We start from the raw sequence: 10847 nt of genomic DNA on the forward strand, positions 1-10847 counted from the left end.
TTAAGAATGAAATTGGGGGAACAGGGTTTGTGGCTCAGTGGGTAGAACACTTGCCTCACATGTGTGGGTTTGATCCCCAGCACCACATAAAAATAAATAAACAAAGGTATTATTTCCATCCACAACTAAAAAAAAAGGATTAAAAAAAAGAATGAAATTGAGTATATATTCATATAGTTAAAATCTTTAAAGAGTCATAGAGCCTTCTTTGTAGACTGAATTTTCCATATCCTTTGCCTCTTTGCTGTTGTATTGTTAGCCTCATCTTTTTCTTATTTGTAGAGATTCTTTATATATTAAGGAAATTAAATCTGCTTGTTATGATTCACAATTTTATTTATTTTGCAGTATAGAGAATGAACTCAGGGGCACTTTACTACTGAGCTATATTCCCAACTCTTTTTATTTTATTTTTTTTTATTTTGAGACAGTCTAAGTTACTGAGGCTGGCCTTGAACCCATGATCCTCCTGCCTCAGCCTCTGGAGCCATTAGGTTTACAGGTATGCAGCACCGCTCCCAACATGTGTTGCAAATATGTTTCCATTTGTTTTTTTGTCTTTGACTTTATTTCGAATACTTTTTATCATGAAAAATGTTTTATATTTTGGTCAGATTTATTAATCTCTTTAAAACTGGGTTTTATGTCATGCATAGAAGAGCCTTCACCTCTCTGAAATTTTTAATTCTTTTTTTTTTAATTGAAGTACTGGGGGTTGAACCCAGGGACACGCTCTCACTGAGCTACATCCTCAACCCTTTTTATTTTGAGACAGTGTCTTGCTAAGTTGCTGAAGCTGACCTTAAATTTGAGATCCTCCTGCCTCAGGCTCCCAACCTCTCTGGGATTACGAGCAGGGGCCATCGTGCCCAGCTCTCACATTTTTTTCCTATTATTTCTTTTTTTAAAAATATCTTGTTTTAGTTGTTGGTGAACATAATACTTTTATTTTTATGGGGTGTTAAGGATCAAACCCAGGGCTTCATGCATGCTAGGCAAGCACTCTACCACTGAGCCACAGCCATAGCCCCTGTTATTTCATTTTTTCATGTTTATATTTCTAATTTTTCTGGAATATATTTAAAGTAAGGTGTGAAATGGAATTCTAACCTAATTTTTCTTTTCACAAAGAGCAACCCAGTTATCCTAGAACCCATGTTTTAGTAATCCTTCATTTTTTCCTACTGATTTGAAATGCTTTTATTGAATAATATATATATTATATATTTATATTTTATATATATATAATATATATATAATCTATCCTTTTTTGTTTCTGCGCTTTCTAATCTATTCCTTTGTTCTACTAGTATACCTTCAACAACTACTTCAATTATATCATCCTTAAAATAACCAGGTTATTTTAACTACCTGGTTATTTTAACATAAGAACATTTCAAAATTACCCAATATACTTTATTCCTTCATTTAAAAATATCTTGCAGAGCTGGGTGCAGTATTGCACACCTGTAAGAGACTCAGGATGCTGAGGCAGGAGGATACCAAATTCAAGGCCAGCCTCAGCAAGTTAGTGAGGCCCTGAACAACTTTGTGAGACTGTCTTAAAAAATAAAAAATAAAAAGGGCTGGACTGTGACTCAGTGGTAAAGCACCCTGTGTTCAATCCGCAGTACCCACCGCCCCCCCAAAAAAAAAACCCACACACATACACACACAAAAAAAACCTTGTAGAGTGGACTCATGTTATGTTTATCATATAGGTTTGGCATATCTATTGGTACACAGTTGTTTATCTCTATAGGAAGGTATTGCCAGTTCAATTTGAATTTTAGGTAAACAGCTAATAATGTTTAGTATAACATATTATATTCCATGCAATTCTTTTTTCTAATTTGCAGATCCTACCATAGAGTGCTTTTTAATGTTGATGCAATTATTTATTTATTTTGGTACTAGGAATAGAATCCAGGGACACTTTACCCCTGAGTTACGTTCCCAGTCCTTTCTTTAAATTTTTGAGACAGGGTCTCATTGCATTGCCAATGCTGGTCTCAAACCTCTGATCCTCCTGCCTCAGTATCCCAAGTCGCTGGGATTATAGACATGTGCCACCATGCTGGGATATAGGGCACTTGGTTAAAAGTAATTGTTTTAGTGGTATATGACAAAACCCAATGTAAACTAACTTAGCAAATAGGGAACATAGAGAATCAGAAAACTGGGACATGCAAGAGTAGATGTATCTTCAGGTATGGTTGACTGAGGGCCTCAAACAATGTCACTCAGTCTCCTTCTCTCAGCTGTGTGTGCTTCTCTTTGCACATTGACCTCATCCTCTCATGCTGCAGCCTGGATTCCTTCATGAGCCCAGGTAAGAGAGCCATAAATATTTCCAAACTTCCATTCTTCCAAAAGCTAGTGTGGGACCTGAATGTCCAGGCTTAAAGCAAGGGTCTTCTGTGAGAATGGGTGGGGAATTGTGACTGATCGTCCCTTTTGAACTTCTGGGAGTTAGGGAGGAGACTTCAAACCTTGGGGGAGTATAGTTGTCAAAGAAGAAGTACAGAAAAGCATCCTACCAAAAATGGTGTGTACAGCTGCCATCATTGACCATACCTAACCCAGTCTGTGAAACCCAGGTAAAAGGAGTAGGCAGTTTAAGGTAGGAATTTCCACTGTCACCACCAGAGGAGTTGGGTCCTCGGGTTCTTAATAACTTACACCTTCCCTTAACTCTCCTCTGTGTTTCCCCAATGCTAAAAGCACAAAAGTAGTAGATTTTGAACATTTATTCAACATTACTGAGCATGCACTTGATGGCTGCTGTCAATGGAAAATTAATAACACACCCACCATCAAGTTAAGTGTGGGAGATAAGAATTTTTTTAAAAATTATAGAATTATGTGCTAAAGACCATGGTAACACAATATCAAGAAGCAGCATCATGCAGTTGTAACAAGCATAGCTTCTAGACGTAGAGGGCCTGTGTTTGAATCCCAGTTCCACCACAAGCGATTGCTTTGACCTTGGGAAAATTACTTCTTTGTTGTTAGAGGGAAGCATTTTTTTTATTAAAAAATCATAAATTTACATAGGGCAATGTTGTTTGATTCATTCTGTTATTCTTTTTTTTTGTAGGGAAGTATTTTTTAAAAAAATATTTTTAGTTGTAGGTGGACACAATATCTTTATTTTATTTTTATGTGGTGCTAAGAATTGAACCCAGTGCCTCATGTGTGCTAGGCAAGCATTCTACCACTGAGCCACAAGCCCAGCCCTGGGGGACAATATTTGATTATTTTTATTTTTTTGAGGTACCAAGGATTGAGCCTAGGGGTACTCTACCAGTGAGCAACGCCACCCTTCTTATTTTGTGACAGGATCTCGCTAAGTTGCCCAGGCTGGTCTCTCTCCAACTTGTGATCCTCCTGCCTCAGTGTCCTGAGTCTCTGGGATTACAGGTGAGCTCCGCTGTTGTACGCTGCCCTCTTTGTTGTTTTTTGGTTTTTGCTTTTAGCAGTGCTGGGATGCAACCCTGAAGCCTGAAGCATGTGAAGCCGTGCTTTGCCTCTGCACTACGCCCTTAGCCCTGCTTAATCTCTTTGTATCTCAACTTTCTCATCTGAAAAACAGATGTAATAATACTTCAAGGGTCATGGCTGTGACACCTGATTAAGATAATTCTCATAGGGCGGGAATAGAACTCAGTGGACAGAATGCTTGTCTCGCAAGCACAAGGCCCTTCGTTCAATCCCCAGCACTGCAAAAAAAAAAAAAAAAAAGATAATTCTCATAAAGTACTTGGAACTTCATGGTAAACATGCACTAATTGACAGTGTTTGGACTGTCAATAATAAGAATAGGCACCAAAACCCCATGTCCGTATCTAGGAATCCTTGATGTCCATATGCAGGCCTCTTCAGGGACACCCAGGAGATGAACTGGGGAACTCACACGCATCTTTCCTCTTCTTTCCAACAGGAATTTCAACTTCACTTTGTAGCCATCACTCACTGCTCACTCCTCCATCTGTTGGGCATGCTTTGGTTCTATTCCTAGACCTCAGGGCCCCAAGGTCAGGGAAGGAGCTAACTTTCAAAGACCCTTTCCTCCACACTCTGAGTTGTGCTTCTATCTCTGAGGGAACTAATCTGTTGATAGATTTTTCATCATGGAACATCATGCCAGGGTGACACCCCACCCCGAGTTTCTCATCTTGAGCTGAGAGCTTGCTGCCTTGAAGTGCACTTAGGCTACAACTTGATCTTTCTGTTTAAAAACAGTAGCAGGGCTGGGGTTGTGACTCAGTGGTGGAGTGCTCACCTAGCAAGTGTGAGGCACCGAGTTCGATCCTCAGCACCATGTAAAAGTGAATAAATAAAAGTATTGTGTTCATCTACAACTAAAAAAAATTAAAAACAAACAACAACAACAACAAAAAGAAAACACAGTAGCAACCAGACACAGAAGCTCAGCCCAGACTCACTGGGTGGCTGTAAACATAACTGTAGCTGGGAACTCGTGATTATGGCCGGCAATCTTCAGTCCACCTCACAGGTGAAATCAACTGGGAGATGACCTAGCTGTTGTTTTCCAATCCACTGGTATCTGGAGACAAGGTGTTTTCCACCTTGCCCAGGCAAATAAGAACACCACCTAAGATCACAATGAGGATGCCCATCTGGCGTTTGCAGGTAGCAGTAGACAAATCCATCTTTGCCTGGCTAGGTAGGAAGGAAATAACTATTCATTAATTCTGCTATGATTGTTTTGCCTACCTCACACAGTTCGCTGCTGAGAAAAGGCCAAAGTCCCAGGACCAGGAGAGCATGTTGTTTATTGAACCTCTTTATTAATCTAAAGCTGTTGGACCAACAGGTTGTGGCATCAGGAGGAAGCCAGGGGCAAGCACCTATCACTAAGGCAGAAGAACAGGTTTGGCAAGGTGGCTTTGAGTAACTCCTTACTGAAAAGGAGTTATTATTCTTTTTTTTTAGATAGGTATGATATTTTCTCTGAGCTCATTTTATTAGCAAAGGAAACTTTCAGTCTGACTCTACTGGTGCCAAGCTGAAATGCCTGAGACAGGATCATAACACTCTCACAAACCTGAGGTTGTGATTGGGAATCACACACACCATGCTGTCATTCTGCCCTAGGGCATGTGGTCTTTAATGGCTTGGCTTTTGCTGGAAGAGAAGGGAAACTAACATTTATTAGGCACCAAGTTTGTGTCAGCACTAGACAGTGTGCTTTCATCATGTTATCTGATGGGATTTGATTTTGAAGGTTTTTTACTGATAAGGAATCTGAGACCCAGAGCTGTGATGTAATCTGAGCAAGAACACATAGTTAATAAGTGGCAAAGACAGGAGTTGAGCCCAGAGAATCAGAATGCAGGGCTTACCCTCTTTCCATTGAACACATTGCCTGTACATCTGAGATCTTCAAAATCTTGGTCTAAATGTAATCTACTTCCTTACTGCAATTGGTAAACTTTTTTCTATTTCCTTCAAAATACCAACAGGTATCCCCCAGCTGGAAAGCCTTCCACATACAAGAGACAGCTCCACTAAAAGGTGAACTCTTACTGTATGTAAATTATACACCAGTAAACCCGACTTTTATAAAGGTGTTGGGTATTTTATACATAGCTTAGTGGTATAGAGTATACCTAGCATGCATGAGGTCCTGGGTTTAAACCACAGTACTGCCCCTAAAACAAAGTGACCATCAACTCTATTGAAAAGTGAAAAGGAAATATAATATCCTTTATACATGTTAAAATATACTCATTCTCACTCATAATAAAGTGAACAAATTAAGAGTCACTAAGGGGAGCCCAATGAAGTGGCATATGCCTGTAATGCCAGCTATTTGGTGGTTGAAGTGAGAAGATTCTAAGTTCAAGGCCAGTCTGACAACTGGCAACTCAATTGTCTCAAATTAAAAAGGGCCAGAGATGTTGCTCAGTAGTAGAGCACTCCTGGGTTCCATCTCCAGTACTGTAAGAGAAAAAAAAAATTTAAAAAAGGAAACCACTGAGATATCATTTCTCACTGATTTGATAGGTTAAAATCCAAAAGACTGATAACTCTTAGAACAGCCATGACTATAGGTAAACAGGATGTGTGAATTGAAACAATTCCTATTGAAGATAATTTGACGGTGTCTAACGAAATTCCACATGTATATACACTTTGATTCAGCAATCATTTCTAAAAATATATCCTACAGTTATAGTTGCAGATATGTCAAATGATAAATATACAAGGTTATCCATTGAAATAAAATGTTTGAAATAAAGAGCAAAAGTCTGGAAACTGAAATGTCCATCACCAAGGTCCTGGTTAAAATGATTATGAGCGGGGCATGGTGACACACACCTGTAATACCAGGGGCTCAGGAGGCTAAGGGTTTAAGAGAGCTACATCCCTAAGCCACATCCCCAGCCCTTTTTAATTTTTTAAATTTTAAGAGAGGATCTTGCTGAGTTGTTTAGAACCTCAATAGATTACTGAGGCTGGCCTCAAGTTTACATTCTTCCTGCTCAGCCTCCCAAGTCACTGGAATTACATGCATCCATACCACACCTGGCTTGAAAATGTTCTATATTTCCATAGAGGTATGGGTTACCTAAATGTGGGCATTTGTCAAGAGTAATCAATTGTGCATTTAAGATTTGTACAGCTCATGTGCATCCCCTCCCACCAAAAAACCCTGAAAATATACATACTATTAACAATATCATAGTTGGTAGATTAAACCTGAATAAATGAAAAAATATACTGAAGGTAAAGGGAGTCAGTTTACCCATTGATAGAAAAGGGAGTTAGGAAAGCAGAGAGAGAGAATGTACATTGTGATGTTGTTTGAGATTGAAGGAAACAGAGCTGGGTAGCTCAGTGGTAGAATGCATGCCTAGCATGCAAAGACCCTGAGTTTGATCTCCAGCAGAAGAAAGGAAGGAAAGAGAATCAGAGATATCAGCATGTACTCATGATTTTAGACAAATTTCCTGGCCACTAAAAAAGCATACGTAGTAAGTGTTGCTGTCCCCAGCAACAATCCCACGGAATCCCACGGGAAGGAATCAGAGGCGGACTGGGAATGAACTACCTCTATTCTTTTTCCGGACTGCTTTCTTGCTTGCTTGTTTGCTAGTTTATAGAGGAAAAGAGGCTTGCTTGCTTTTACTACGCTTTCAGAGAGAATACGCTTATCAGAGAGGCTATGCTTTCAGAGGAGCTATTTCTTAGAGTTCTGCTGCTGCTTCTTAGAGGTGCGTCCTGCATCCTGCGTCCTAGAGGTGCATGCTATCAGAGGTGCTTCTTAGTAGTGCGTCCCATGTACTGCGTCCTTCATCTTTGATCTAGAGCTGTGTTCTTCCGAGGTGAAGAGAATGTCTTATATACACTAAAGTAGCCAATCAGCTTAGGATTAAATAGCACAATTGGAGCACGCACCACGGTACCAATCAAGAATGAGGAAAATGTGTTGACCTCAAGCGCAGAAGAGACATCAACCAATCAGGCAAAAGGTCATGAGAGATCACGCCATGTTAACACTAATCAAGCGCCACCTCTTGGCCCAATGCCAGCCGCCATCTTAGAGCTGCTTAAACATGTCTCTACACATAAGCAAAGAAATTCCACAGCTTGAGCATACCATGAACCCAGAACTTGGTTTCTAAAACTCACTCTCCAACAAAGGTACCAGGATTTCTGAGAGAATAACTGCTACAGAAATAGGATAAGATGAGTCAAATATCTTCTTGTGCCAGTAAGAAAGTGCCTAAAGAGTGTGCAGATGTATCAAAAGAACACAGAAGCCAGTTTGAAGCAGTTTTCACTGACCAAATCTTGGAATCTAAGCATCAGAAATAATGATAGTATGGATTATAATGCATTGAATAAAATAAGAATCCATGAGTCTATGGCGATATAGATAAATGACTACATAAATAAATGGGGAAGTGGGCAGGGTAAAGCACATCTGTAACTTCAGGTACTTAAAGGCAAAGGCAGGGCTGGGGATATAGCTCAGTTGATAGAGTGCTTGCCTCGCAAACACAAGACCCTGGGTTCAAATCCCCAGCACCACAAAAAAAAAAAAAAAAAGGCAAAGGCAGAAGGATCCAAGTTCAAGGCCAATCTGGGCAACTCTGTAAGACCTTGCCCCAAAATAATGAAAAGGAGCTGGAAAGCTCAGTGGTAAAGTGCTTTCCTGGCATGGATGGGGCCCTAGGTTTAATCCCTAGCACTGAAAAATAATAAGAATAGTAAATTTTTAAAAGGGCTGGGTGTGTAGCTCAGAAGTATAGCACCCCTGAATTCAATCAGAAAGAAAGAGAGAGAGATGGAGAGGAGGAAGGAAGGAAGGAAGGAAGGAAGGAAGGAAAAAGAAAAGAGAAAAGAAAGAAACCAAGAAGCAGAAAGAGATCTTCCTTACAGTAGAATTACATCTACTAAATTATAGAAGCACAATTAAAGATTTCGGGGCACAGTGGCACATGCCTATAATCCCAGTGATTCAGGAGGTTGAGGCAGGAGGATCACAAGTTCTAGGCCAGCCTCAGCAATTTAGGAGACCCTTTCACAAAAATTATAAAGGGTTATAGATGTATCTCAGCATTAGATCACTTCTGGTTTCAAATTCTGGTATGAAAAAGAAAAAAACAACAACAATGGAGTCAGGAAATCAGTCAGGCACTGTGTCATACACCTGTAATAGTAGTGGCTCCAGAGGCTGAGGCAAGAGGATTGCAAGTTTAAAGTCAGCCTCAGCCACTTAGCAAGACCCTCAGAAACTTAGTGAGACCCTGTATCAAAATAAAAAATAAAAAGGGCTAGGTATGTGACTTAGTGGTAAAGTGCCCCTGAGGTCAATCTCCAGTGCCAAAATAAAAGAAAATTACCATGAATGCTAAAGTTTGAAGGCTTAAAGCATAATGTGGAATCTAAAAGTATCTACCCACAAATTACTTTTTAATTATAAAAGAAGTTAATAAATTTACAGTAGAGGGATTTGGTATCCTCCCCCTTAACCAAGTGATCAAAATCAACCTTATCAAAGTTGACACAAACCAACATCATCTGATACTATATTCTTTCAAACTAATCTGAATCTAAGGATGAGGAAACATCAACCAAACAAACATTGAGTGACATTCTAAAAAATAAATAGCTGTCTTTTCCAAAAATGCCAAGGTTGAGAAAGACAAAGGCAAAACTGTTCCAGGTTATTACTAAACCACATGACAACTAAATGTAATACATGTTCCTGGCTGGGTATCATATTGAAAACAGAAATGGGTAAAATGAATATTATTTGCCAAAATTTGAATATGAACTATACTAGTTTCTTTTCTTTCCTGTATCAGAGATTGCATTCAGGGGCACTTAAACCCTGAGCCACACCCCCAGCCCATTTTTTTTTTAGTTTGAGACAGGGCCTCACTAAGTTACTTAGGACCTCACTAAATTGCTGAGGCCAACTTTGAACTAGTGATCCTCCTGCCTCAGCCTCCCAAATCCCTGTGATTTCTGGCTTGCGCCACCAAAGCCAGCTGGTTTCTTATGGTTGCTGTAACAATTTTCTACAAATTTGGCATATTAAATAACATACATTTATTCTTTTACAGTTCCAAAGATCAGAAGTTTGAAATCAACTTCACTAGGATGAAATTAAGGTGTTCCAGCATTGTACTTGCTCCAAATTGGTAAAGCACACGATGTCTTCAACTGACTCTTGAATGAATCAGAAACATATATACTATATGTATATACATATATGTATATAAAAGGGGCAAACATAAAAATTTAGTAAATATGGTCAAAGAGGGTTTATACCATTTCTGAAATTCATCTGCAAGTTTGAAATTATGCTAAAGTTTAAAAATATTGAAAGATTAAATATTAGAGGTAATAAAGGCAGAGATATATAACTAAATTTTCATGACAATTCTAGATATCACAAAATAGTTTCTTAACTAGAATCAGGGAAATGAGTTAGATAATAACACTTTTTTTAGGGTACTGGAGATTAAAACCCAGGGACACTTTACCACTGAACCAAACCCCCAGCCCTTTTTATTTTATTTTTTAAATTTTGAGACAGGGTCTTGTTAAGTTGCAGAGGCTATCCTCAAATTTGCAATTACAGGCATGTGTCATTGCACCCAGCAGATAATGACACTATTTTTTTTTTTTTTTTTGCATTTGAACAACACTTATTTTACAAATCATTTCACAGCTCTTGTCCTATTTTATCCTGCAGTTACCATGTAAGGTTGGAAGGACAGATATTTGTCCCATTGAACAAATGGAAAAAAAGAATCACAGAAGATAAATGAATCACCCAAGCACTCACATGAGGTTAGTGGCAGAGTCCAAGACTAGAAACTTTCATCTGGGAGAGAGTGGTTCAGTCAGACAAAACTTCACTCAAATCTACTCAAATCCTGTCTACAATTTATCTAACTATATTTCTACTCAGACTAGGTTTTGCTGTAGTGACCAACCCCGAAATGTCAGCAGCTGCACACCCAGTGACTTGGGAGACTGTGGCAGAATATTCCAAGTTCAAGGCCAGGCTGAGCAATTTAGGGAGAACCTCAGAAACTTAGTGAGAGACCCTGTTTCAAAATTTCAAAAAGGACTTTGGATGATGTAGAGGAAAATGGGTTGGGAGCGGGTGGGGGACGGAAAGACAGTAGAATGAAACAGTATTACCCTAAGTATATGTATGATTAGATGAATGGTGTGAATCTACATTGTGTACAACCATAGAAATGAAAAGTTGTACCCCATCTGTGTACAATGAATTAAAATGCAGTCTGTAAAAATAAAAATTTTTAATAAAAATAAATAAATAAAAAATTTAA

At 38.9% G+C, this 10847-nt stretch overlaps 1 long non-coding RNA gene across 1 annotated transcript; it reads left to right on the top strand.

Annotated features, from left to right (window-relative positions):
• The first annotated feature begins 2211 nt into the window (after positions 1-2211).
• Positions 2212-10630, top strand: LOC306665611. The gene is made up of 5 exons (XR_013765087.1): positions 2212-2332; positions 3343-3423; positions 5490-5541; positions 9606-9683; positions 10241-10630. It is a non-coding gene; the product is annotated as an uncharacterized lncRNA (long non-coding RNA).
• Positions 10631-10847: the final 217 nt, after the last annotated feature.

This window comes from Sciurus vulgaris, assembly GCF_902686455.1.
Source record: "Sciurus vulgaris genome assembly, chromosome: 7".
In the NCBI taxonomy this organism is placed as follows: Eukaryota; Metazoa; Chordata; class Mammalia; order Rodentia; family Sciuridae; genus Sciurus; species Sciurus vulgaris.